We start from the raw sequence: 25,251 nt of genomic DNA on the forward strand, positions 1-25,251 counted from the left end.
CAGATAAGCAAAAATTCTCACAAAATCCACATGCAGCCTGTGTGCCTGTGGATATCATTTTTTTCCCCACGTGAGGCTATGAGAGTCTGCCTTTCGGTCACCTGATTTCCTGGAGTCAGACTATTTTACAATCGTTTTGGGATCATGAACTCATTTGACAATCTAATCAAGGCTATGGCTCCACTCATCAGCAGAGTGCGAGCACTGTGAGAATGTGGTGTGTAGACAGGGGTCATACACACCTGATGGCCACCTTGGACCTTACCACCGAGGCTCATGGTTTTAAAAGATAATCACTTGCCTGATAATGAAGAATTGAAGGTCTTGAAAACCTCTTCAGTGACTTCCTCTCTTTCTAATATTTGCATCTGTCTTTTCCTCTATTCCTCTTTAGGCGCCACAGTTCTTTATCCCAGAGTCATCCCCCCCATACTCCACTCCTCAACTTCTGCAATCTGAGAATGACTCATTTCCCCATTTGCTCAGCGGTTGATCATAATTCCCTGAAATACTGGTAAAAGGAGGCCCCACCAGGCAGCACCCTGGGGTGTTAGGTAGAAGAGCTCCTGTGGACTGCCAGGGAGGTAAAACCCGAGTGTCCCAGGGATGGCACTAGTGGGCACTCCACTGGGCTTTGCCTTCCCTGTTTCTAGACCACGTCTGTTTCTCCAGCATTCTGTGAGATGCCCTACACCAGGCATCCTCAAACTGCGGCCCGCGGGCCACATGAAGCGGTGTGAATTATATTTGTTCCCATTTTGTTTTTTACTTCAAAATAAGATATGTGCAGTGTGCATAGGTATTTGTTCATATTTTTTTTTTTTTGGCCGGGCTGGGTTTGAACCCGCCACCTCCGGCATATGGGACTGGCGCCCTACTCCTTGAGCCACAGGTGCCGCCCTTATAGTTTTTTTTTTTTTTTAACTATAGTCCAGCCCTCCAATGGTCTGAGGGACAGTGAATTGGCCCCCTGTTTAAATAGTTTGAGGATGTCTGCCCTACACCATTCCAACACAGACTTTTCTACTTAGGTTCAGAAATGTGCTGGCAACGAAAAACTCTATTGAAGATAATAGGCAAAAACCAGCCATAAAGTGGAATGCTGACTTCATCACGAGGAGCTACTGTTCATTAGAACAGAAATCTGATGCCAATAAACCATCCCAATGTATTAAGTATTGTACTCAAGGCACTGCTGGGCTTTGGGAGAAAAACATAACACCTTTGCTAGTTTTAAGAAGGCTGTATCTGATAGATGCGTTCATGGAACTTTGAAGGAGTCTGAGAAAGCCTCATAGAAAAGCCAGACCTAAGGTAGCCTTTGAACAATAGGTGGGAATCAAACAGATGAGGATAGGATACGAGGAGAGGGATGCTCTAGGAAGAAAAGGTAGCAGAGACAAGGCATTGAGATGGAATGGTTAAAGTCACAAGATATGGAATCAGGAGGGATTCAAATCCTAGGTCCACTACGGCTTTTTTTTTTTTTTTTTTCTGCAGTTTTTGGCCGGGGCTGGGTTTGAACCCGCCACCTCCGGCATATGGGGCCAGCGCCCTACCCCTTTGAGCCACAGGAGCCTCTCGGTCCACTATGTCTTAATTTGTGTCCTTGGTTCTATCACTCCCCCTTTCCAAGCCTCAGTTTCTCCTCTATAAAGCAGGGATACCCTGTTTCTCCGAAAATAATACATCCTCCGAAAATAAGACCTACTTACCGGAAAGATAAGACGTCCCCTGAAAATAAGACCTAGCACATCTTTGGGAGCACACCTTAAAATAAGACACTGTCTTATTTTCGGGGAAACAGGGTAGCATAGTTGTTACCTCACAGAGTTGTTGTAAGCATAAATGAAATCTCAGTCTTAAAAAATGTCAACACACTGCCTTGCCTGGTACCCCGTAAGCATAACGACTAGTTATTACGAAGGCGAAGAGGTAGTAAAAGGCAGAATATTTAAGAAAAAATTGGAAATCCAGCTTGCCAACAGCCAAGAGTTACATAGAAAGACAGGTAGAAATCATTGAAAACAGAAGCCAGGGCCAGTTCATGGAGGGCCTTGAATGCCAATATAATAAAAGTTTCCATTGTATCCTGAAAGTCATGGGAAGCAACTAAGGGATTTCTGAAATATATGATTAAAATAGTGGGTTAGGAAGATTCACTTGGTAGCTACACACAGGCTGAATTGCAGAAAATATGATACAATTTTCATTAACATAGGATTTAAATATAATGGTGCAAGGCAGGAAATTAGGCAACAGAAACATCAACACAGGTCTTAGATTAAAACGCAAATCTGTCTATTAAATGGAAAATGATAGCTGAACTTTATTGAGCAAATACTAAGTGCTAGCACCTAGTATAAATCCTTATAGTACCTTATTTAAACCATCTAACAACTCTGTGAGTAAAATATTGTTATTATTGTTATCACAACTCCAATTTTACAGAGGAAGATACTGGGTCTGGGGAAGGTAAACAATTGATCCAAAATCCCATGGCAAGTAAGTCTGAGAACTGGGATTTAAACCCAAGGGGTCCAACCCCTGGGCCCATGCTTTGATCCTGAAGGTGTTCAAAGATGCTAGCAAGATTCTGAGTCTGACCATCAAGGGGACGGAAATATGGCTGAGGAAAGCAGTGTGGTTTAATGTGCGATGCCGGTTTAGCCATGTTGAATATTGTATCAAGAAGGTCAGCAAAGGGCCACGCCCAGCTTCATTATTATATGTGTGCCTGGAACTCCAGAAAAAGTTTGTAGATGTGATGCAGAAAGTCATGGGAAGAGCTCAATTTCAAAAGTAAATTGAATTTTTGGAGAAGAGAGTGACAGAGAATCAAGACACAGTTGATTCCTTTACGTATGGTAGATGGAAGGCAATTTAGGGAATACTGAGAGAAAGGGGGGAAGTTACCAGGGCAGTCCAGGGCTCAGACGTCCCAGGGAGGTGAGGGTACAGGAGGCGGTACTGGGCGGAGATGAATGTAGGAGCTGGGAATTTCCAGAAATAGTGTAAGAGATAGACAAGCTGAGAACTGAGGACCTTGCAGTCTTGGATCCAGACAGACCTGATTCCCCTTCAGCTGCCCATTGGAGGACCTTAGCAAGGCACTTGACTTCTCTCCGCAGTTTCTTAAGTGGAGAATGGGGCAATTAGCATATAAGGTTGTTGTGAAACAATATATGTTAATCCCTGGAATTGAGGAAAAACTACATATATGTATGTGTCTGGCTAAGATTCCAGTATGCATTCAAAGTCTGATTCCACCGTGTCCAATCAGAGAAAGTATATGTTTCCAGTTTTCTTTGGATAAAAGGTTGGATGTTTGGAAGTTAGTTAAGATGGCAAGCTTAACCAATGTTTAAAGATGAAATAGGAATTTGAAGGATAAGATGTTAGAAACTTGAGAAAAAGATCTGGTGAAGTTTTAAACTGCTGCTGTAACAAATCACCACCCATTCAGTAGCTTAAATCCATCCCATTTAGACTTCACAGTTTCTGGGGGTGCAGAAATCGCGGGGGGAGGGTAGGGGGAGATGGCTCACTTGATTCTCTGCCTGGAGAATTGCAAGGCTGACGTCTAAGTGTCAGTAGGGTGGTGCTCCTGTCTGAGGCTCTAGGAGAGAATACGCCATCAGACTCATGCAAAGTCGTGGGCAGAATTTCTGCTTCCAGTTGCAGAGCTGAATGAGGCAACCATTTCTCTGCTGACTGTCAGCCAGGGGGTCATTCTTAGCTTCTAGAGGCCACCTGTGTTCCCTGGCTCATGGTCTCTTTGTAAGCCTGAAAGAGCCAGGCGAGTCCCTCTCCCAGCTTGAGTCTTTCCGACTTCTCCTGCCTTATCTTTCTAACATATGTCTTCTTTGGCATCTCTGCTCTACACAGGGAAAAGCTTTGGTTTTTAAGTTCTCGTGTGATTGGATAGGTGCCATGAGCTCAATACAGAAAAATTTTTATATTTTAAGGCCAACTGATTAGTAACCTTAATTATATCTATGAATTCCCTTCCCAAGAGTACTAAGATCAGAGTTTGATTGAATGGGTGGATACTTTACTGTCTACCAGAGTCTTTTTCTGGACTCCGTGTGTGCACCTGTGTGTGTGCACATGCTTATCTTTTAAGAATTTTAGCGTGAAGGATGTATTGAGAAGGTGTCTATGATGAAGACACTCGGCCTTTGAGTATTGTTTCCACTGAATGGTGGGGTGGAATCCAGGTTGCAGCAAATGAGAGGGAGGAAAAGAGTTAGTTTCTAGTTCATTTACTGGAAAAAACTAGCATTGATATTAAGGAGAGGAATGGAATGGTTGAGCAGAACCCAACAGATAAAGTTGGAGTAGAAGAAGACAAATAATTTTGGAGGAACAAAAAGGCAATATGCTATGAGAAGTTCCTTATAAAATGCTCAGTTATGTTTTAAAATGTTCACTTACTATTATCTTCAGCTATGCAGGCTACCCAATCTGCAATGATAGCAGCATTATGAAATCTAAGAAACCTGAGAGTAGAAACATGGCTTTCATTGACAATGCATCAGAATCCATTCCATAAAGGTGGTCTCAAAATTACCATTAGGGATTTAGACCAACTAGGAACTTGGCAGTTCAGATTCAGACCAAGGCATGAGCTGGGCATTGTGGTGGGCACCTGTAGTCCCAGCTACTCAGGAGGCTGAGGCCCAAGGATCACCTGAACCCAAGTGTTTGATGTTACTGAGACCATGGGGCTAGGCTGAGACCATGTCACCCTAGCCTAGGGCAATAGATTGAGGCTCTGTCTTTAAAAAAAAAAAAAAAAAAAGATTTAGACAGGTGCACGTGATGTCATGCTTCAAGCAGCAAGTCTTAACTCAAGCAACCGGCAAAGCCCTTCTTATTCATTTCTACCTGCTTTATTTGGCCGCCCTTTAGTCCCTCTTATCTTTATTCCAGTTGTTTTTTTACATGTTGAGTACATCAGCATTCGCTGGGATGACTTCATTGTTATAGAATGCTTAGATAACTCATTTTATTTTTTATCTTCCATTTCCCATAGATTTTCCCCTTGCTGGGGATGGGGGTGTAGGTGAGGTTAGCCTCTCTTTCACAGGAAAAGCAAAGCTGGTCCACAGTGCATCTGCAGGCTCTGCTCCCCACTGTGCCCCCGTTTAAAGGGAGCAGAAAGTAGTTACTTCCCCCTTCACTGTGGTCTCTCCTGAGCCCGGCCCGGGCAGAAGAGCTCCTAATCTTAGCAGTACTCAGACTTACTACTTCCTGCTAGAAAGTTCAACTCAACTGAACAGCTATGAGTTACAGTTGAGAGATTAGGTTTCCCCGGGAGAGTTCTAATGAACACCTCCAAATCTCACATTTCAAAATGTAAAGCTTCCAGCGGCCAGTGCCTGTGGAATACATGTTTTCCCCATTAGCTAACATGTGATCCAAATAGCATTGATTTTGGTATAAAATATTTAGAAACTTGATGGAAAATAAAGGGAGCTCTGCCTAGTGAGAGAGAATGTAGGTAAGCCAAGCTGAGGAACAGACTGCTCTGTGGGTGTGGGGGGGTGACGGGTGTTTCTGTGTTGGATGGTGTGTGTGATCTGTGTTTGTTGTGTGTGTAAATGTGCATAGATAAAAATTATCTTTTTTGGATTAGAATAATTTTTACCAGTCCATTCATAGCTTTTCAGACATGTATCAGATTGTGATATTTGTTTGTATTATCGGATTTCAACAGGATTCAGAAGGTGAAATTCTTACTTGGGATTTGATGTGGGGGGCATGGGTAGGTGAAAAACTCACTTCTTACACAGTTTAGTGAGCCTGAATGAGAATCTAATGGCAAGAAGGGAAGGGCTGACACTTTCTCAGCAATGGACTATCACTTGTAGACTTCCGTCTCCAGGAAAAGACTCTAGTCTAGAGATACTTGTTTATCCTTCCAGAAAGTATCATAATGTGATGGTTAGAAAATAAACAACATTGACTTTAGAATTTATTCTTTTTTCAATTTCTTGTTGCATACTTAGGTAATCACCCATCCTGAAGTTTTTGGTGATGTTTGTTCAAGGCATCCAGCTGCCTTCAAGATGTCACGTATTTATTACCATTTCTAGCTTTAGTCTGGACTGTTGCTGAAAATGGGAAATTTCTAAAGAAAAGCATTTATTTTTATAGAGACCATACTCTAAAACTCATACGTCTTTGCACCTGTCCTCAGAAACCAGGGCACAACAATGACAATGACAACAACGAAAATACCATGGATGGCAGGATTTCTAGACTTCATGTTTCATGCAAATACAGGGAGCTGGATTGCTAATGCTCTTTAAAAAGTCGTGCAGCTAATTCTTCAACAAGAATTCAGGATTCATTTCCCATTAATAAATAATCAACTCCAAAGTAACACAATTGTCATTATAGTATTATTATTCCTCTAGCTTTCAAAGAAAACCGAAAGGAATTCCAGGCAAAAGTAGGTTTCTTCCACAAATGATCAGGTGAAGACACAATGTCGCCCCCCAGAGGATGGTGAGGGACTCTAAATCAAAGCTACTGTCATTTGTTATACAGAGATTGTGGCCCGATGGCACGTTCCCCTGGAGACACAAGGGTTCTCTCGGCTTGCTGGCTTGGATCCCACTTCAGCTTCCAATGGCTGGCAAAGTTAACTACGCGAGGAGTTATTTCCTTTAAAATAAAACAAGCACCTCAAATTGCCCTGCTGTAGTCATTCCAACAGCTAATTACCTTCCTTTCAACAGGAATGTCACCCACTGTTTCATAATTACCCTGAAAATCACGTTGTGCACAGGGGTTTTCAGGAGAGACCAAGCAAGGTTTTTTAAATCTGTGAAGCCCCAGGGGAAAAGCTGGTTGATTTATAGAATGTGAGCATTGCATGTGCTTTATTCTTGTGGCAGTGTTTTTACTACAACATTCTCACCTAAGCAATTTTAAGGAGGAAACAAATTGTCATGTATATATGCTTAACCCTGAGCTTGAAAGACAAGCAGATGGTCAGAACAATAGTCTTGCTAGTGGATCAGACTGTTAGACTAGGTGTAATCTCTGCAGCCCGGTCCTTCCCACAAAGCCTCCTTTAATGGTGCTGTAATGCATTCGCATCTTTTAGGGTCTCCACCAAGAAGAGGCGAGGCTAATACCATACTTTAATTTAAGCATTTAATGCCTTTCACTGTGGAAATTGGAGAATAATGGTAGCCTCTTGGTTTTTTTAAGAGCTTCTTTGTGTTTTGCAGAGAATTAATTTGTTGGATTTCCTTTATTTAGCTGTGCATACTGCAGTAAATTCTTGACCTTTTGATGTCCAGGAGCTTAAAGTCCCCAATTAAAGGACAGATTAATTCCTGGTTGTCTGCTGCATCTCACCAGGTAAACATGAACAGCTGAAAGAGAGAAACAAGAATTGGATAGGTCCAACAAGGGCACCCAGCCCTGTTCCATCTGGTTTATGAGGAGGGGAGGAAATTCCGAGAGGCTGTGACTCTGCCTGCTCAGGGCTAGGAGTCAGGGATAAAATGAGGATTAGGACAGACAGCCTACACACAGTCCAGGTGGGGAGATGGAAAACCCATAGGATGTATAGAAAGACAAGAGGGCAGAAACTAAGGGAGAAATGGAGAGTGTGGGCTGCAGAACTCAAACACAAAGGTGGGCGTTGTGCAAGTCAAGCTCCAGCAGGACTTCATATAAATGCCAGGACTTGAGCTGCGGCAGGCAGTATAGTAGAGTTTTGACAGCCACTGTTATAAGAATAATCCCAAGAGCAGAGGGTCTCCAGTGTGTGTAAGAATCACACAGAAGGTTGTTAAAAATACAGATTTCTGGGCCTTGGCCAGGACCACGGTAGGGCTGATGGGGGCTCAGTAATCTGGCTTTGGAAAACAGAGCGTCCAGGAGATTTCATCAAAGATGCTCTGCTGACCACCCTGAGAAACAGTGACTCAAAAACTGGTTCACTTAACCATTTCCCTGGGCAGAAAGTCAGGCAGTAGTGACCTCTGGGCCCCACCTCCCAGTGCTAATTATCCTTCAGAACGGATTGAGGTCTCATTACAAAGTCAAATATTCTCCTTTCCTGACACGTTCTCAATCAGGTGGAATTAACTAACTGGGGGCTCACGCTGCATGTCCAGCAGTAAAGCCAGATGTCCAACACTGCGCAGATCGCCCACCCCGGCTCCCCCGTCCACCTGCCCCACCCACCTTTGATTTCACATCATTTCCTCTTCACATTTGTCATGTCCTTTCAGATGTTATCTAAATCAGGTGTTCTCGAACTTGCTGCTGTAACACCTTGGCCCAGATCATGTGCTGTGGTGGGGTGGAGGTGTCCCGAGTGTTGCCAGACGTTCGGGACGTTCAGTAGCATTGCTGGCTGACCACTCCCCCTAGATGCCAGTAACTCTCCTTACCCCCCTTCTGTGCTCATCTGTGACACCAGCAGTGAGCGCTGTCAAAAGGCCTCTGGGGAGGGAGGAGGGCAAATTCCCTCGCCCTGGTCTAATGCAGTATTTCCTCAATGGCAGCTCTCAGGGTTAGGGATGCCTGACTGATGATGGTGGTTTCTCATCAAATCAGGTTAGCACCCCTAAAGCTGAGTTGACTTACTTGGAAGAACCTCAGGCTGGGTCATCTTCAACTCACTGCCCTCTCTCACTTCCCCATTTGCTTCAAAATGCCAGTATTTGAATTAGTGTCTATGTGAGCCATGGTTTCTGTTTCTGGGCTGTTTCTATTCTAGGCTGTCTCTATTAAAATGCAGCCATCGCTTCACTTGCCTGGAAAAGATCCAAAGTCATTATAATCCTCAATAGCCTGGAATGACAATTCGGAAGAGGCACTGGTTACCTAGGCACAGCCCCATGGAATTTAGAGTTGAGATCCACATTTCAAGGATGTAGTTGGGAGTGTGATGTTTGCCATTGTGGGGTAGACCACAGTGCTGGACTCAGAGGGTTTGCAATTGATTCTTGGCCTTCCCACTTGACTTGCTGGGTGCCTCTGGGCAAGTAACCAAACCTCTCTGAACTTGAGTTTCCTCATTTATAAAATGTGGGTAACCATAGTAGCCCCCTCATTATTTGTTGTGAGGCTTAATAGGAAAATATTTGCAAATTGTTTAGTGCAGTGCCTGGGCTATAGTAAAATGGTCAGTAGATGTTAGCCGTGAGTTTGTCTCTGAGGCAATTCTGTCCTGGAGGTGGTCTTAAGCTGAAATGCTACAGTGTGTGTTTTGGGGGGTACAGGATGGCCCTAGTTTTTCATGCCTGAGCTTTAGGAGGAGGAAGGGAGGGGCATAAAAAGGCACCAGCTGCTTTTAAAGTGGCAGTGAAAGAGACAGGACCTTCCAAACACGCAGGGAGTGGCCAGCAGACCCGCTTGGTTTGGATATGGATAATAGGTCAGGAGCCCCACCCCGACCCCCGCACACTCCTTCCTTCCACAACTGACCTCTTTGTGCTCCTTGTGTCTGGCAACTCTGGTTATTTCATTTTTAAATCCCCACTGTGCACAACTACAAAAGGTTCCAATTATCCTATTTCTGTCATCTCCCTTCATCCCCCACCAAAAGACTCAAATGCCAAGGAAGTTGAGAAAGCCAAGTTTTAACCAATATCATATGCTTTTTTTCTTTTTTAAGAACTCTTTTCATGGTTACTTTTCAACCTAAGCAGGACTGTAAATTTCCAGAACAGTCAACAGTCGCGTCTTTATCTCTGAACTTTGCTGGGTCTCCGACTGGCACACTGCAAATACCAACATTATAATGACCAAGATGATGTTGTGTGCAGGGAGAAAAGAGCAGTGCACTTTCTTCTGACCCTCCCTCCCGTTCTTCCTTTCCACAACTTTCCGCGGCCAGTGAAAGGTATTAAAGCACCCTGGCAGGGAGATATTTAATCTGACTTTGCTCTCTTTTGCAAGGGTATCATAGATTGGGAAGGAGATCTGTTACTTAGATTGCATCAAAAGATCATTGGCTGCATTTAAAATTGGTATCCCTCTTGCTTTGGTTGGCATTAAGAAATATATTTCCAGAAACAAGTCTTAAATTTGTGTTCATTTCTTCTCTGTCAGGGCCCATCATTACTGAGTGAGGACTGCCAGGGATAAGCTGTTCTTTTCTTTCTCTTAGGTAGAGTGTTTGCAAGTGAGAATAGCTTTCAGTGGCCTCAGGAGGACTACCTTCAAGAATCAGTTCATTCCCTGATGGGCTGAGTGACCTTGAGCAAAACAGCAAACCTTCTGAGCTTTTGTCCTAAAGACTTTTATATCTCTAAAAATCTAGCTTTTTGTGTTTTTAAATACAATAACTTGTATTGTCCAATTTTCATATGAACCTATGACTGGGCCAAGAAAATAAGCCTTTACTCTTTTCTTTTTTTTATTGTTAAATCATAGCTGTGTACATTAGTGCAAGCGCCTGTACCCATTCTAAGATGCACTGTAGATGTGGCCCCACCCACTATCCTCCCTCCACCAAAACCTCCCCCCTCTCTTCCCCTTCCTTGACCCTTTCCCCATAGTCTTGTGCTATAGTTGGGTTATAGTCTTCATGTGAAAGCTACAATTTAGCTTCATAGTAGGGCTGAGTACATTGGATACTTTTTCTTCCATTCCTGAGATACTTTGCTAAGAAGAATATGTTCCAGCTCCATCCATGTAAACATGAAAGAGGTAAAGTCTCCATCTTTCTTTAAGGCTGCATAATATTCCATGCTATACATGTACCACAATTTGCTAGTCCATTTGATGGGCACTTGGGCTTCTTCCATGACTTAGCAATTATGAATTGGGCTGCAATAAACATTCTGGTACAGATGTCTTTGTTATGTTGTGACTTTTGGTCTTCTGGGTATAAACCTAGTAAAGGAATTATAGGATCGAATGGCAGGTCTATTTTTAGGTCTCTAAGTGTTCTCCAAACATCCTTCCAGAAGGAACGTATTAGTGGGCATTCCCACCAGCAGTGTAGAAGTGTGCCCTTTCCTCCACATCCACTCCAACATTTCTGGTTTTGGGATTTTGTTATGTGGGCTACTCTTACTGGGGTTAGGTGATATCTCAGAGTAGTTTTGATTTGCATTTCTCTTATGATTAAGGATGATGAGCTTTTTTTCATGTGTTTGTAGATCTTGCGTCGGTTTTCTTTAGAGAAGTTTCTCTTCAAGTCCCTTGCCCACCCTGAGATGGGGTCACGTGTTCTTTTCTTGTTAATACATTTGAGTTCTCTGTGGATTCTGGTTATTAGACCTTTATCGGAGGTATAACCTGCAAATATTTTCTCCCATTCTGAGGGCTGTCTGCTTGCTTTACTCATTATGTTCTTGGCTGTGCAGAAGCTTTTTAGTTTGATCAGGTCCCAGTAGTGTATTTTTGATACTGCTTCAATTGCCTGGGGAATCCTCCTCATAAAACATTCACCCAGGCCGATTCCTTCAAGAGTTTTCCCTGCACTTTCTTCAAGTATTTTTATAGTTTCATGTCTTAAGTTTAAATCTTTATCCAGTGAGAGTCTATCTTAGTTAATGATGAAAGGTGTGGGTACAGTTTCAATCTTTTACAGGTTGCCAGCCAGTTTACCCAGCACCATTTGTTAAATAGGGAATCTTTTCCCCACTGAATGTTTTTTGTTTTTTTTTTCTGTAGAGACAGAGTCTCACTGTACCACCCTCGGGTAGAGTGCCGTGGCGTCACACGGCTCACAGCAACCTCTAACTCTTGGGCTTACGCGATTCTCTTGCCTCAGCCTCCCGAGCAGCTGGGACTACAGGCGCCCGCCACAACGCCTGGCTATTTTTTTGTTGCAGTTTGGCCGTGGCTGGGTTTGAACCCGCCACCCTCGGCATATGGGGCGGGTGCCCTACTCACTGAGCCACAGGTGCCACCCCCCACTGAATGTTTTTAATTGGCTTGTCAAAGATCAAATAATGGTAAGTAGCTGGATCCATCTCTTGGTTCTCTATTCTGTTCCAGACATCTACTTCTCTGCTTTTGTGCCAGTACCACGCTGTTTTGATCACTATCGATTTATAGTACAGTCTCACATCTGGTAGCATGATTCCTCCTGCTTCGTTTTTATTGCTCAGTAATGTTTTGGCCATTTGAGGCTTTTTCTGATTCCATATAAAATGAAGTATTATTTTTTCAAGATCTTTAAAGTATGACAATGGAGCTTTAATAGGAATTGCATTAAAATTATATATTGCTTTGGGCAGTATGGACATTTTAACAATGTTGATTCTTCCCAGCCATGAGCATGGTATGTTTTTCCATCTGTTAACATCTTCGGCTATTTCTTTTCTTAGAGTTTCATAGTTCTCTTTGTAGAGATTTTTCACGTCCTTTGTTAGGTATACTCCCAAATATTTCATCTTCTTTGGCACTACTGTGAAAGGAATAGAGTCCTTGACTGTTTGTTCGGCTTGGTTATTGTTGGTATATATAAAGGCTACAGATTTATGGGTGTTGATTTTGTAGCCTGAGACATTGCTATATTCCTTGATCACTTCTAAAAGTTTTGTAGTAGAATCCCTAGTGTTTTCCAGATATACGATCATATCATCTGCAAAGAGTGAAAGTTTGATCTCTTCTGACCCTATGTGGATACCCTTGATTGCCTTTTCTTTTCTAATTGCAATGGCTAAAACTTCCATTACAATGTTAAAGAGTAATGGAGACAATGGGCAACCTTGCCTGGTTCCTGATCTAAGTGGAAATGATTTCAATTTATCTCCATTCAATACGATATTGGCTGTGGGTTGGCTGTAGATGGCCTCTATTAGTTTAAGAAATGTCCCTTCTATACCAATTTTCTTAAGAGCTCTGATCATGAAGGGATGCTGGATATTATCAAAAGCTTTTTCTGCATCTATTGAAAGAATCATATGGTCTTTATTTTTAAGTTTGTTTATGTGTTGAATTACACTTATAGATTTACATATATTGAACCAGCCTTGAGACCCTGGGATAAATCCCACTTGGTCATGGTGTATAATTTTTTTGATGTGTTGTCGGATTCTGTTTGTTAGGATCTTATTGAGTATTTTGGCATCTATATTCATTAGCGATATTGGTCTATAATTTTCTTTTCTTGTTGGGTCTTTCCCTGGTTTGGGGATCAAGGTGATGTTTGCTTCGTAGAATGTGCTGGGTAATATTCCTTCTTTTTCTATATTTTGGAAGAGGTTTAGTAGTATAGGTACTAGTTCTTCTTTAAAGGTTTGGTAGAATTCTGACGTAAAGCCATCTGGTCCTGGGCTTTTCTTTTTAGGGAGATTTTGTATAGTTGATGCTATTTCAGAACTTGATATAGGCCTGTTCAACATTTCCACTTCGTTCTGGCTAAGTCTTGGTAGGTGGCGTGCTTCCAGGTATTGGTCAATTTCTTTCAGATTTTCATATTTGTGAGAGTAGAGTTTCTTGTAGTATTCATTAAGGATTTTTTGAATTTCTGAGGGGTCTGTTGTTATTTCATCATTAACATTTCTGATTGATGAAATTAGAGATTTTACTCTTTTTTTCCTGGTTAGGTTGGCCAAAGGTTTATCTATTTTATTGATCTTTTCAAAAAACCAGCTTTTGGATTTATTGATCTGTTGTATAATTCTTCAATTTCATTTAGCTCTGCTCTGATTTTGGTTATTTCTTTTCTTCTGCTGGGTTTGGGGTTGGAGTGTTCTTCCTTCTCCAGTTGCTTGAGATGTCCCATTAAGTTACCAACTTCCTCTCTTTCCGTTTTCTTGACGAAGGCTTGCAGTGCTATAAATTTCCCTCTTAGGACTGCCTTTGCAGTATCCCAGAGGTTCTGGTAATTCATGTCTTAATTGTTGTTTATTTCCAAAAATTTGGTGATTTCCTTCTTAATCTTATCATAACCCATCTATCCTTCAGCATAAGGTTATTTAGCTTCCATGTTCTTGTATGGGTATGCAGGTTCCTGTTGTTATTGAGTTCAACTTTTATTCCATGATGGTCTGAGAAGATGCAAGGAATAATTTCTATTTTTTTAAATTTGCTGAGGTTAGATTTGTGGCCTACGATATGCTCGATTTTGGAGTATGTTCCGTGGGCTGATGAGAAGAATGTGTATTCAGTTTTGTTGGGATGAAATGTTCTGTAGATGTCCGTTAAGTCCAGATGTTGAATGGTTGAGTTTAAATCTAAAATTTCTTTGCTTAGCTTCTTTTTGGAAGATCTATCCAGCACAGCTAAAGGGGTGTTAAAATCTCCAACTACTGTGGAAGTGGAGGAAATTGAGTTGCTCATGTCTGTTAGAGTTTCTCTTATAAATTGAGGTGCGTAGTGGTTGGGTGCATTAATATTAATAATGGAGATCTCATCATATTGAGTATTACCTTTAGCAAATATGAAGTGTCCATCCTTATCCTTAATTATTTTGGTTGGTTTAAAGCCTATTGCATCTGCGAACAGGATTGCAATGCCTGCTTTTTTCTGCTTTCCATTTGCCTGGAATATAGATGACCATCCCTTCACCTCGAGTCTATATTTGTCTTTTAATGTAAGATGTGATTCTTGTAGGCAGCAGATATCTGGCTTGAGTTTTTGTATCCAGTCAGCCAACCTGTGCCTCTTTAGAGGACAGTTTAAACCATTCACATTAATTGAGAGTATTGATAAGCCTTTGGAGAGTCCAGTGGACATTTTTAATCCTTTTGCGACTGTGGAAGTTGGAATGTGATCAAAATTTTCTGGGTGAGTTTACTTTTGTGGTGGAGGATTATGCTGGTCTTTATGGAGGATAGGTCTGAGAATATCCTGGAGAGCTGGTTTAGTTATTGCAAATTTCTTCAACATGTGAATGTCATTGAAGTATTTAATTTCTCTGTCATAAATGAAGCTCAGTTTATCTGGGTACAGGATCCTGGGTTGAAAGTTATTTTGTTTTAGGAGATTAAAAGTCAATGACCATCCTCTTCTAGCTTGAAAGGTTTCAGCAGAGAGATCTGCAGTTATTCTGATATTCTTCCCCTTGTGGGTAATGGTTTTCTTTCATCTGGCAGCTTTCAGAATTTTCTCCTTCATATGAACTTTAGTGAAATTGATTATGATGTGTCTGGGGGATGTCTTATTTGGGTTGAGTTGTGCTGGAGTTCTGAAACAGTCTGCTATCTGAATTTCGGAATCTCTTGGCATGTCTGGAAAGTTCTCCTTCATAATCTCATGGAGAAGAGACTCTGTGCCTTGTGAAGCCACTTCGTCACTTTCGGGGATCCCTATAAGACGAATATTGGTTTTCTTCAAATTATCCGAGAGCTCTCTGAGAGAGTGGTCTGTTTTTGCTCTTCATTTCTCTTCTTCTTTGAGGGTTTGGGAGCGTTCTAAAGCTTTGTCTTCAATGTCAGAAATCCTTTTTTCTGCTTGCTCCATTCTGTTACTGAGGGATTCTACTGTGTTTCTCAGATCTTTGAGGGATGCAACTTCTTGTCTCAATGTGTCGAAATCTTTGGTCATTTGGTCTTTGAATCCGTTGAATTCTTGAGATAACTTTTGGAATTCTAATTTGATCTTATTTGCTATCCAGATCCTGAATTCAATTTCTGACATCTCAGCTATTTATTTGTGCATGGGGTCTTGTGCTGTTTTTGCCCCATTGATCTTTGGGGGAGTTGATCTACTCTGATTATTCATACTGCCAGAGTTTTTCTGTTGATTTCGCCTCATGACTGTTTTTCACCATTGCCTCTGGACGTCCTCAGAGTTGGGGAGGTGTCTCTCCAAGATTAGACCCCAGCAGGATCACTCTATTGTTGCTTGATCTTTGTAGGGAGTGACCCTGTGTAGTTCCTCTGGGGCTGCTCTAGCTAGGGAGTTCTGGTTGTGGAAGCAGCTCTGGTTTGTGACACACCCAGATCCAGCAACAGGGCTGGGGGTGGTGCGCACTGTTCTGGGAGTGCCAGGTGCCCAGTGACTTTGGCACAGAGAGCCCAAGGCTCTAGCAGTCTCTGACCAGGAGAAGAGCTCTGTGCAGAGGCAGGGAGGGCTCCAAAGGGTACGCAGCTACCAGAGTCCCTGTCCAGATGAACGGGCTAGTGTGGATGCTGGGAAGACACAGGAGGGAGGACGCAGTGTTGCATGGTTCCCGCAGTTCCTGGTCAGGGAATGTGGAGGCCCGGTGGGTGCGGGTCACCGGTCGAGGGTCGCTGCACAGCTCTTATAGAGGTCTGGGCAGCACCATGCCCAGGAGTGTGAGGTTGCTATGAGCTGTGATGTCACAGCACTCTACCCAGGGCAACAGCCCAAGGCTCCAGTGTGCCAAAACTGTCTCACTCTGCCCCTAAGGATTAAGGCTGTAAGGCAGCTCAGTCCCCACCTTTAGGCTGCTCAGTCAGTAGGTTACTTTGACCCGCCCAATCCTTGCTCTGAGACCCTGAGGGCAGAGCTTGCCAGGACAGTTCTTTCACAATGGCCTCCAGCTCAGTGGCTCAGTCTGGGGCCCCAGACAATGCCCAAAGTTCTTCACACTCCTGCTCAAGCTCTCCCCAAGGCAGTTCAACTGAGTGCCAAGTCCAAGAACACCGAAACAGTTCACGGGTAAGGCCTTTCTGGTTTGCAGTCTCCCTGCTGCTTGTACTTATGGTTGCCGGCGTGATTAGGTCGATCGAACACACGCAACAACTTGCCAGTTTTCCACTGTTTTTGTCCTCCTCTTGGGGTCCAGAAGTCCCTTGCTGGCTCCCTGTATCCTCAAAGGGATGATTATAGGCAGATCCCACCGGCCAGAGATGTCTGGAGTCTTGTCTCCCCAGACTCGCTGTTCCCAGTTGCAGGGAAGCTGTTACTCGGCCGCCATCTTTAATCTCCTCTCGACTCTTTTCTTTTTTATGTCAGTGCACACTACAGAGGAAAGACTGCTTTAAACAGAGCCCCTCTTTCTCCACACGCAGTCCAGAAGGTGCACCCCAAAGATGCTCCCTGTCTCTCATTCCCCAGGCTCAGCTAGATTTCATTTCAGAAGTAAACAGCCTTCTCTCTAGATGACTTCGCCCTTGATGTGGTTTATAAACAGAGTATGGAAGAGAAATTTGGCACTGTTTTCACACCCACTTAATTTAGTGATAAAATCTTGGTTAGATACAAATACTCAGGTTATTTTTTTTGACATATCATTACTTTTGCCTTGAATAAAGCTAGAAAGGAGAAGCCAACACTGGAAAACCAATCCTTTAAAAAATGCCTGGTGTCCCATTTTGTGCCACTCTGCTCTTTGGGCTGAATTCATGTGGCCATTGCCAATGCTAAGTCTTTTTTAGAAAAGCTCTGACATGTGGATCTGACATGTACAACTTTTTCTTCTTGTTGTGATCATTGTGCCTTGATTTTCCAATGGGAAACATCTCCACCTTCCAGCATATCACACAGGTGCTCTGAACTCACCCTGACCAGCTAGATGGGACTTTTCTCTGGACATGAGCCCTGACAGGACTGACATAAGGGGAGAAAACAGCTCGGATTTACACCACTGACAGGGTCCTGAATGCTCTGTGGTATTATTTTACTGTCGCTGGTGTCTTGCTTCCTTCTGTGCTGACGAAGGCCTGCTCTGCCTCCCGTCTACCCGGCCATACCCCACCTGCACCCACAGTCTTTATTCCTCTTGACTTAGCTGAGGTCATTTGCTTTTTTGTGACTTCTGTACTTGGATATACCTGTTTGCAACCATTTGTTTGTTATCATTTACACGGGTAAAGATATTATGCTAAGTATTTAGGTAAACCAGAAAAATAAAATAACTTCTTTGCCTATACAGAGCTTAGAGGTGATGGTCTGGCAAGTATTATAATGGGAAGTTTTCATGAGAAAGAACCAAAACTCAAATAAATGAAAATCTCAATATCTTTTCTGACATACACTCGTCTCCAAAAAAAGCCCATTCATCGTCTGCCTGAGCAATAAAATTGAGAACTTTAGTATTCATTTTCAACTTTTCTTATCTCTGTGGGAATAACTATAACTAAATGATACAGATTGTATATTTTATTTTTTGAATGTTAGTAGAGATGGGGGGAGGTGGTTTTGCTATGCTGCCTAGGCTGGTCTTGAACTCCTGGCCTCAAGCAATACTGCTGCTTCACCTCCCAAAATACAAGAATTACAGGTGTAAGCCATTGGGCCCAGCCTATATATTTTCTCTTAATCACCCTTCCCATTGTAGCAGTTTTCCTTTCTGAAGACAGGTTGGATCATGTCATTCCCAGCTCAGAAGTTTTGAGTCGATCCTCTCTTGTCAATATCAGCTTTTCCCAGCTATATTTAGGAGTTTCACTGTATGTTATTCAGATTTACAAATAAGAGCTTTATAATGGTAACTGAACTTGAGAAGCAAGCGCTTGGTCAGATAATGCTAAACTGGCCTCCTTGCTGCAGAATTAGCTCAAGCTTTAAATTCCCAATGTGCACTGCAGATCCCTCGAGGGGTGTGTTGCAGGCATTATTTTCACACTTATTTTTGCACAGCTGCTTTTTCTTAGGGGACACTTATTATTCTGTGTCACATAGTTTGGGAAATGGCCTCTGCAACTGTCATACATAGCAAGAGATCTGGTAAGTCAGAATTTAAACTATTTTAGCAAAAGAAGCTGAGAGAGGCACATTCTTCAGGGTAGCGAGGAATTTCAGGAGTTCACGTGATGAAATAGGAAAGTCTGAATGAGAATAGATGCCAGGGTGCCTTGGTGCTAACATGAAGAGATGAGGGCAGAGTGGGGCACGTCAAGCTTCAGGGCGAGACCTCTGCACCTTTCCCAGCGTGAACCCCGTCAGTCACCCATGGCTCCCAGGAGTGACTCTCCCTAGCAGTATGACTGAGACACCTGTGCACACCAGTTAGGGAAATACTTAAACACTTTGAGTGATTGGCTCAGACTGGACAAAAGGTGACATCCACTTAGGTATGTGGCTTTGGGTTTCTCAGACCTCTGCATAACCTCAGCATAATAGGATGAGCCATGGACCGATTTTCATGGTTCTATAGTGAGCACAAAATAAGCCCTGTAGTCAGCATGGGAAAGAATTCATGACCTAGTTCAGGGGAAAATATGGAACATCAGAGTCCACTCTCCAATCCCGCCCTTCAGTTCTGATGATATCTCTGCTCTGGTTGGTAAACAGATTTCTAAAAGGATTTGTTGCTTTTGATACATTAGTATCCACATCTTCTACTTGTATTATGTTGCTGAAAATTAAATTCAGTGCCAGAAATGACTATAATCACCTTCTATTGTTTTATATTCAAGAAGATAGCCTGACTTGTTACTCAATTATACCTGTGGAAATCTTTCTGAATTAGGAGCCAGAGCACGCTTTTCTAGAAGTTAAAATACAATCCTTAATGGCTCAGCACCGGTAGCACAGTGGTTACGGCGGCAGCCACATACATTGAGGCTGGCAGGTTCAAACCCAGCCCAGGCCAGCTAAGCAAAAATGACAACTGCAACAGAAAAATAGCCGGGCATTGTGGTGGGCGCCTGTAGTCCCAGCTGCTTGGGAGGCTGAGGCAAGAGAATCACTTAAGCCCAAGAGTTTGAAGTTGCTGTGAGCTGTGATGCCATAGCACTCTACTGAGGGTAACATAGTGAGACTCTGACTAAAAAAAAAATACAATCCTTAAATTGACATTTACATTAACATCAAAATCATTTCCCACTGGTCTCAGCCAAACATATTGAGATACATTGTAGATGGTATAATTCTCACCCACTCCTTGAAGTTGGAGAACTGAGTCAAAGAGAAACTTTAATGAAAAATGTAAAAGAAGTGACTATCACCCAGCCTAAGACTCAATTTTTGTAGTTTTTCTGCCAAAAATGCCTTAAATTGAATTTTTGCCAGCATTTAAAAATTGAGAGATTTTTACATTCAAAGCCCTGGTTACTAGCTTGCTTTGGAAAATTCGAGATCAGAGCTTCCTGATCCCATTTTCTGACATGGAAATTATTGCCCGGACTGAGCAGTGGCACAGACCTTCATGGGCCCCACTTGTCCTAGTTGGATATCCCACCTGCCACTTTTATTTGTCTCTGTCTAGCTTGCCTCACTCACTCCCTTCATGCCCTGTAGACGTTTGAGTTTGAGACCCTTAACTTAAAGTCACACTTCAGATCCTGTCTTTTGGTATAACTATTGTAACTGGGATGACAGTCTAAGCCTGGTCTGATCCCTCTGCATTAGACAAAAACCCTAAGCATTCACTATTGCGAATATATTTGCAGTTAATACAGGTCTATGCTAGACCAGTCATTTACTTGTAAGAATTTCCTGAATATGCTAATATTTTGAATGTAGTAATAAATTGTGTTTCTGTTCTAACATGTCTAACCAGAATGGCACCTCCTTAAATGCACGGGGCAAGAGAGTAATTCTTCTATTAAGTCATAGAAAGCATTATACTCCACTAAATTTCTTTTCTTTCTTTCTCTTTTTTTTTTTTTTTTTGAGACAGAGTCTCAAGCTGTTGCCCTGGGTAGAGTGCTGTGGCGTTATAGCTCACAGCAACCTCCAATTCTTGGGCTCGAGCAATTCTCTTTCCTCAGTTTTTCTATTTTTAGTAGAGACAGGGTTTTCATTTTTGCTCAGGCTGGTCTGGAACTCGTGAGCTCAAGCAATCCACCTGCCTTGGCCTCCCAGAGCATTAGGATTACAGGTGTGAGCCACTGCCCCTGGTACTCCACTGAATTTCTTCTTTAATTTTTAAAAATAAAAAACATTTTCTCACAAGAGCTGAAGAGTCAGCTCATATGAGAAATTGGTGTGGCAATTAACGGCACAGTTCTTCATGTTAATTATGAGAACATGATGTTCAGCAAAACCTCTAAGAGGTGATATTTATTTCAAAAATGAAGTAAACAATTTTTCCAGTGCCACTTTTGTATTAAGAATAAGAAAAGGCATGAATCCTATGTACTCAATTTTGATATGAGGACAATTAATGACATTTATGGTTATGGGGGGGAACAGAAAGAGGGAAGGAGGGAGGGGGGTGGGGCCTTGGTGTGTGTCACACTTTATGGGGGTAAGACATGATTGCAAGAGGGACTTTACCTAACAATTGCAATCAGTGTAACCTGGCTTATTGTACCCTCAATGAATCCTCAACAATAAAAAAAAAAAAAAGAATAAGAAAAGGATGATCAGAGCTTTAACATGCAGTGTTACTTATGGTAACGTTACCAAGTGATTTATCTGTAAGTTACCAAGTGATTTATCTGTAAATTGAAAATGATCCTCACATACATTTTTAGAAATGTGTTTGAGTTGATCGTTTTCATCTTTCCATAAAATATGGACAACAAATTATAAATGATCTCTAAAACACCTGGCTCTAAAACCCTAGTATGTTATGAGAGTACAACTACATAAGCTTAACAAATGTTTTATTTCTTCTCTACATTTATCTTTGGAAAACTAAGAGAACACTATTCTTCTTTCTTCATATGGAGTCCCTCCACTGGTAACAAGATGGGAATAATGATGAAAGACTACAAAAGTCTTTTGAATAATTTAATGACTTCATGGAAGTATTTCCAGACATACTATGGCTGTATTTTTTTGTTTGTAAACTTTGAAAAGTGGTCCAGAGAGGATCTGGTCATAGCTTATGATGGCTAGCAACTGCACAGTTGTATCATAGCAACTGCAGAGCTGAATCATAGCAACTGCACAGCTGTACCGTAGCAACCACACAGCTGTATCGTAGCAATGACACAGCTGTATCGTGGCAACTGCACAGCTGTATCGTGGCAACTGCACAGCTGTATCGTAGCAACCACACAGCTGTATCGTAGCAACCACACAGCTGTGTCGTAGCAATGACACAGCTGTATCGTGGCAACTGCACAGCTGTATTGTAGCAACCACACAGCTGTGTCGTAGCAACCGCACAGGCTTATCGGCATTTCTCCTACTGACATCCGAGGAGATGATTTAGTGGTGGATTAATCCCTGAAAGCTTCCCACCCAGTCACCAATGCCATTTTTTTCTTGCTCCTCCACCATTTTCACGTCAGGGTTTTTATGCTGGGATGGGTGATGGCAAGCAATGCGTCACCCCCCAGTGCACCTAACCAATCTTTGAGTCAAGTACCTTTCCAGCTTCTTTGTTCTCACCACTAAACCACATAACTTTAGCCCATCCTAGGAGTACAATCCCAATATGATAATTTGTTGCTGAGATCTTTTGTAATAAATGGCAAGTGCTTTACAGCTTAGCTTCACTGTCCCAATAGTGAGTTGGACTATACATCAAATTCTGCCTGTTACAAGAGAAAAAATGCATGACAAATGTACATGACCATGAAATAGACGAAAAATGTCAGTGAGAACCTGACGTTGCCCCCGACTTCTCGTCAACGTGGAAGACTCCTAATGGAAAATTTTGAGTTAGTGTAAGTGGAGAACGGGACTTTTTAATTTCAGTAACAATGCCAAAAGAAGCAAAAAAAAAAAAAAAAAAAAAAAAACAGGAGGGCTGAGAAGGGGGAAAGTCAAAGTTACAATGAATTTCTGAAATTCTCCAGAAGTTTCCAGTCCATTTTTCTCAAATTACTTTTACAAATAATTAACAGTGAACACTATCCATTGCCCAGGCTTAGATGTAAGCCTCTTGGAATAAAACTTAATAAGATTGGATTTACATGTAGGAAAAGAAAAATTTAGTTCTGAAAGTATCTGTCTCTCTTTCTTTACAAACAATATTTGTTCGATAATGCTTGGAAAGAAAGGCTTAATGTACAAATAATAGTGGGGTGATTACATAATCACATCCTTTGCAGAACAGAGCAAAATGGGACAGAGAAGGTTCGTGAGGGAGGAGGCACTTGAGATGCATGTTTGGAGGTGTGGGATCCCACTCCACGAGTCTCAGGGATATAAAGACTCTTCAGGCTAGAATCATTGTGCTTTTCCAATTTGTTTAGAAATTTATATTTTTACAAAAAAGCCATTTTCTATATATTACATTTTCAAAACATTTATTTAAAATTTCACATTTGAAAGGGGAGCTAAAATACATGCTGTAGACGGTTAGTACAGGTGAAACTTCTTGTGTGAGTTTTCCTTGGTAAAATTTAGATGAGTGTTTGTGCTTAGACGAATGTAATAAAAAACAGGTCCTTGAATTTACAGTGAATTATAACAACTATTTCAATGATAAGTTTCTATAATAATAAAATACATTTGAGAGCCAGTCAAAATTTAATGTGTTGTTCATTTTCTAAATACAAACAAACCTTTAACATAGCTTGATCTTAAAATAACAAACCTCTTTGGAATGGATTCCACCTTATTCATTAGTAATTCCTTATTGAAGGCTAATTTATGAACCTTAGGAATGGGCCAGAAGTAAAATAATGATTTTTCCAAATAGTTTTAAGTACTGGCCTTTCAATATTTCTAAGAAAAGATGATTACTGATCTTGAATGTCATCAATAAAGTTTACATTTTTCCTTTTGGCAATATGCCCTCAAAGTTGCAGAAATCCCCTGGCCCATGCACACTTTTTTCCTTTTTCTTCTCCCTTCAGCCATTCTATTTTCTGACAGGGAGAACATCTCTGTGACACAAACCCATGTTTCAAGGATACAAGATTAGGAGAGGGAATGATTCAGGATGGCTAAGGGTAGAGATGCAGGTTAATGTGATGCCCACCATATTACCCGGGTATTTCTGGTGTGTGTGTCCACTGCAAAAATGCTTCTCCTTGATGGTTTATGTCAATAGCACCAAATCAGATAAGAGAAACCCTTTCGAAGGAAGGCAAGAGCTCTTATTGATCAGCTTTTTAATTACCTTCAAAGATATTAGTCATTAATAAGGTGATTTTAGAGAACAATTATATTCTGCATTTGATGATGCACTTTTTCAAAGAACATAATCATTCAACTTTTTGTATGGGTAAATAAGCTATTCCTGGGGGAGTACTTTAACTTCACATTGTGTGAAAAATTCAGAGGTTTGGTGATAATCCTGAAAGTGTCCAAATTTCTTGTTGTGTCCAAGAGGGAGAAGCGTTGGACATGCAGGAAACATTAGGGACACTGATTGCAGCCATTCTTGGGGACCATTTATGGTGAGGACAATGTCCAGGTTAATCGCAGACCCAAGACTGTCTGCAGTTAACTTTTCTGTCCTCATCTCTTGGTATGATTCTGTATATAATCTGTAATCCAACCCTTCTTGGATGGATTTTTGTCTTTCTTATCCCTCTACTGAAATCTGATGGCACTTTCTTTGTGCTTCTCTTGTGAAAATTACCTTTTTTTTCCTCTTTAGAAAGTATTCATCTAAAACAGGCCAATTGCCTTAATACTGTGACATCTTAGATACACAGGAAGTCACCTAATTTCCATTCTATCCTTTAGAGAGCTAGATTTCAGAACTTGAATAGCGTAGGGGCTCCACCATTATAATAATTTAACTGGCTTCTCTAAATACTTCCATACAGCATAGTCAACTCTAAAACCTCAAATACTGTTTCTTGAGAATTTATTTGAATGTTTAAAGAAGAAACTTGAATTGTCCCCATTTTTGTAGGAGGGGCTAAAGGGCATCATGGAAGACGTTTTGTTTTTCTCCTTATAGGTTTACTTTCAGGGAAATAAATTATGATTCAATAATGTGTCTCATATAAAAAATACTTTTTGAAGAGCCATGTTTAAATGCCAAGCGAAATGCTACATTTGGAAGTTGGAATGTATTATTAATCACATTGCTGTAAATACTTACTATCTATAGCAGAATTGAGCTAATTGATTAATGTTACCCTGTAGAAATGCAAGTAGGCACAACAGACTCTCAGACGCCTTCAGATATTTGGCAAACATTATAAAGTGCTCAGCCTATATATATAAAGTAGATGATATATAATTCCACTCTCAGCCCTCTTTCCCTTCAAATTGTTTTGAAAGACTTTCTGAGGTCTTGCATATTCTTGATACCCTAACATTACATGGGACTAGAAAAGCATGGCTGATGGTGACCCCAGTTGCAGCCCTCTGTCACTGACTTACTCTCACTGTGGGGAGAGAACTGTATTCGATAGACCCCTGGCGTCTCTGCATTAGCATGCTGTAACACATGCTCTTTTGAATACCAAAATAACCATCACCAGATACCGTGTGGTCTGTTGAGCTTTACATAATACTGACTTTCTGCTTGTATGCAACAGTAAATTCCACAGTGTAATTCCCAGAGTAACAAAGGGGAGAGGGTGCTTTACCACT

General features: G+C 41.6%; 1 protein-coding gene across 8 annotated transcripts in view; it reads right to left on the reverse strand.

Annotated features, from left to right (window-relative positions):
• Positions 1–25,251, reverse strand: part of DOCK10 (dedicator of cytokinesis 10) — a 277,597-nt gene that overhangs the window by 178,922 nt on the left and 73,424 nt on the right. The gene's annotated exons all lie outside the window — the stretch shown is intronic.

Source organism: Nycticebus coucang, chromosome 7, assembly GCF_027406575.1.
Source record: "Nycticebus coucang isolate mNycCou1 chromosome 7, mNycCou1.pri, whole genome shotgun sequence".
In the NCBI taxonomy this organism is placed as follows: Eukaryota; Metazoa; Chordata; class Mammalia; order Primates; family Lorisidae; genus Nycticebus; species Nycticebus coucang.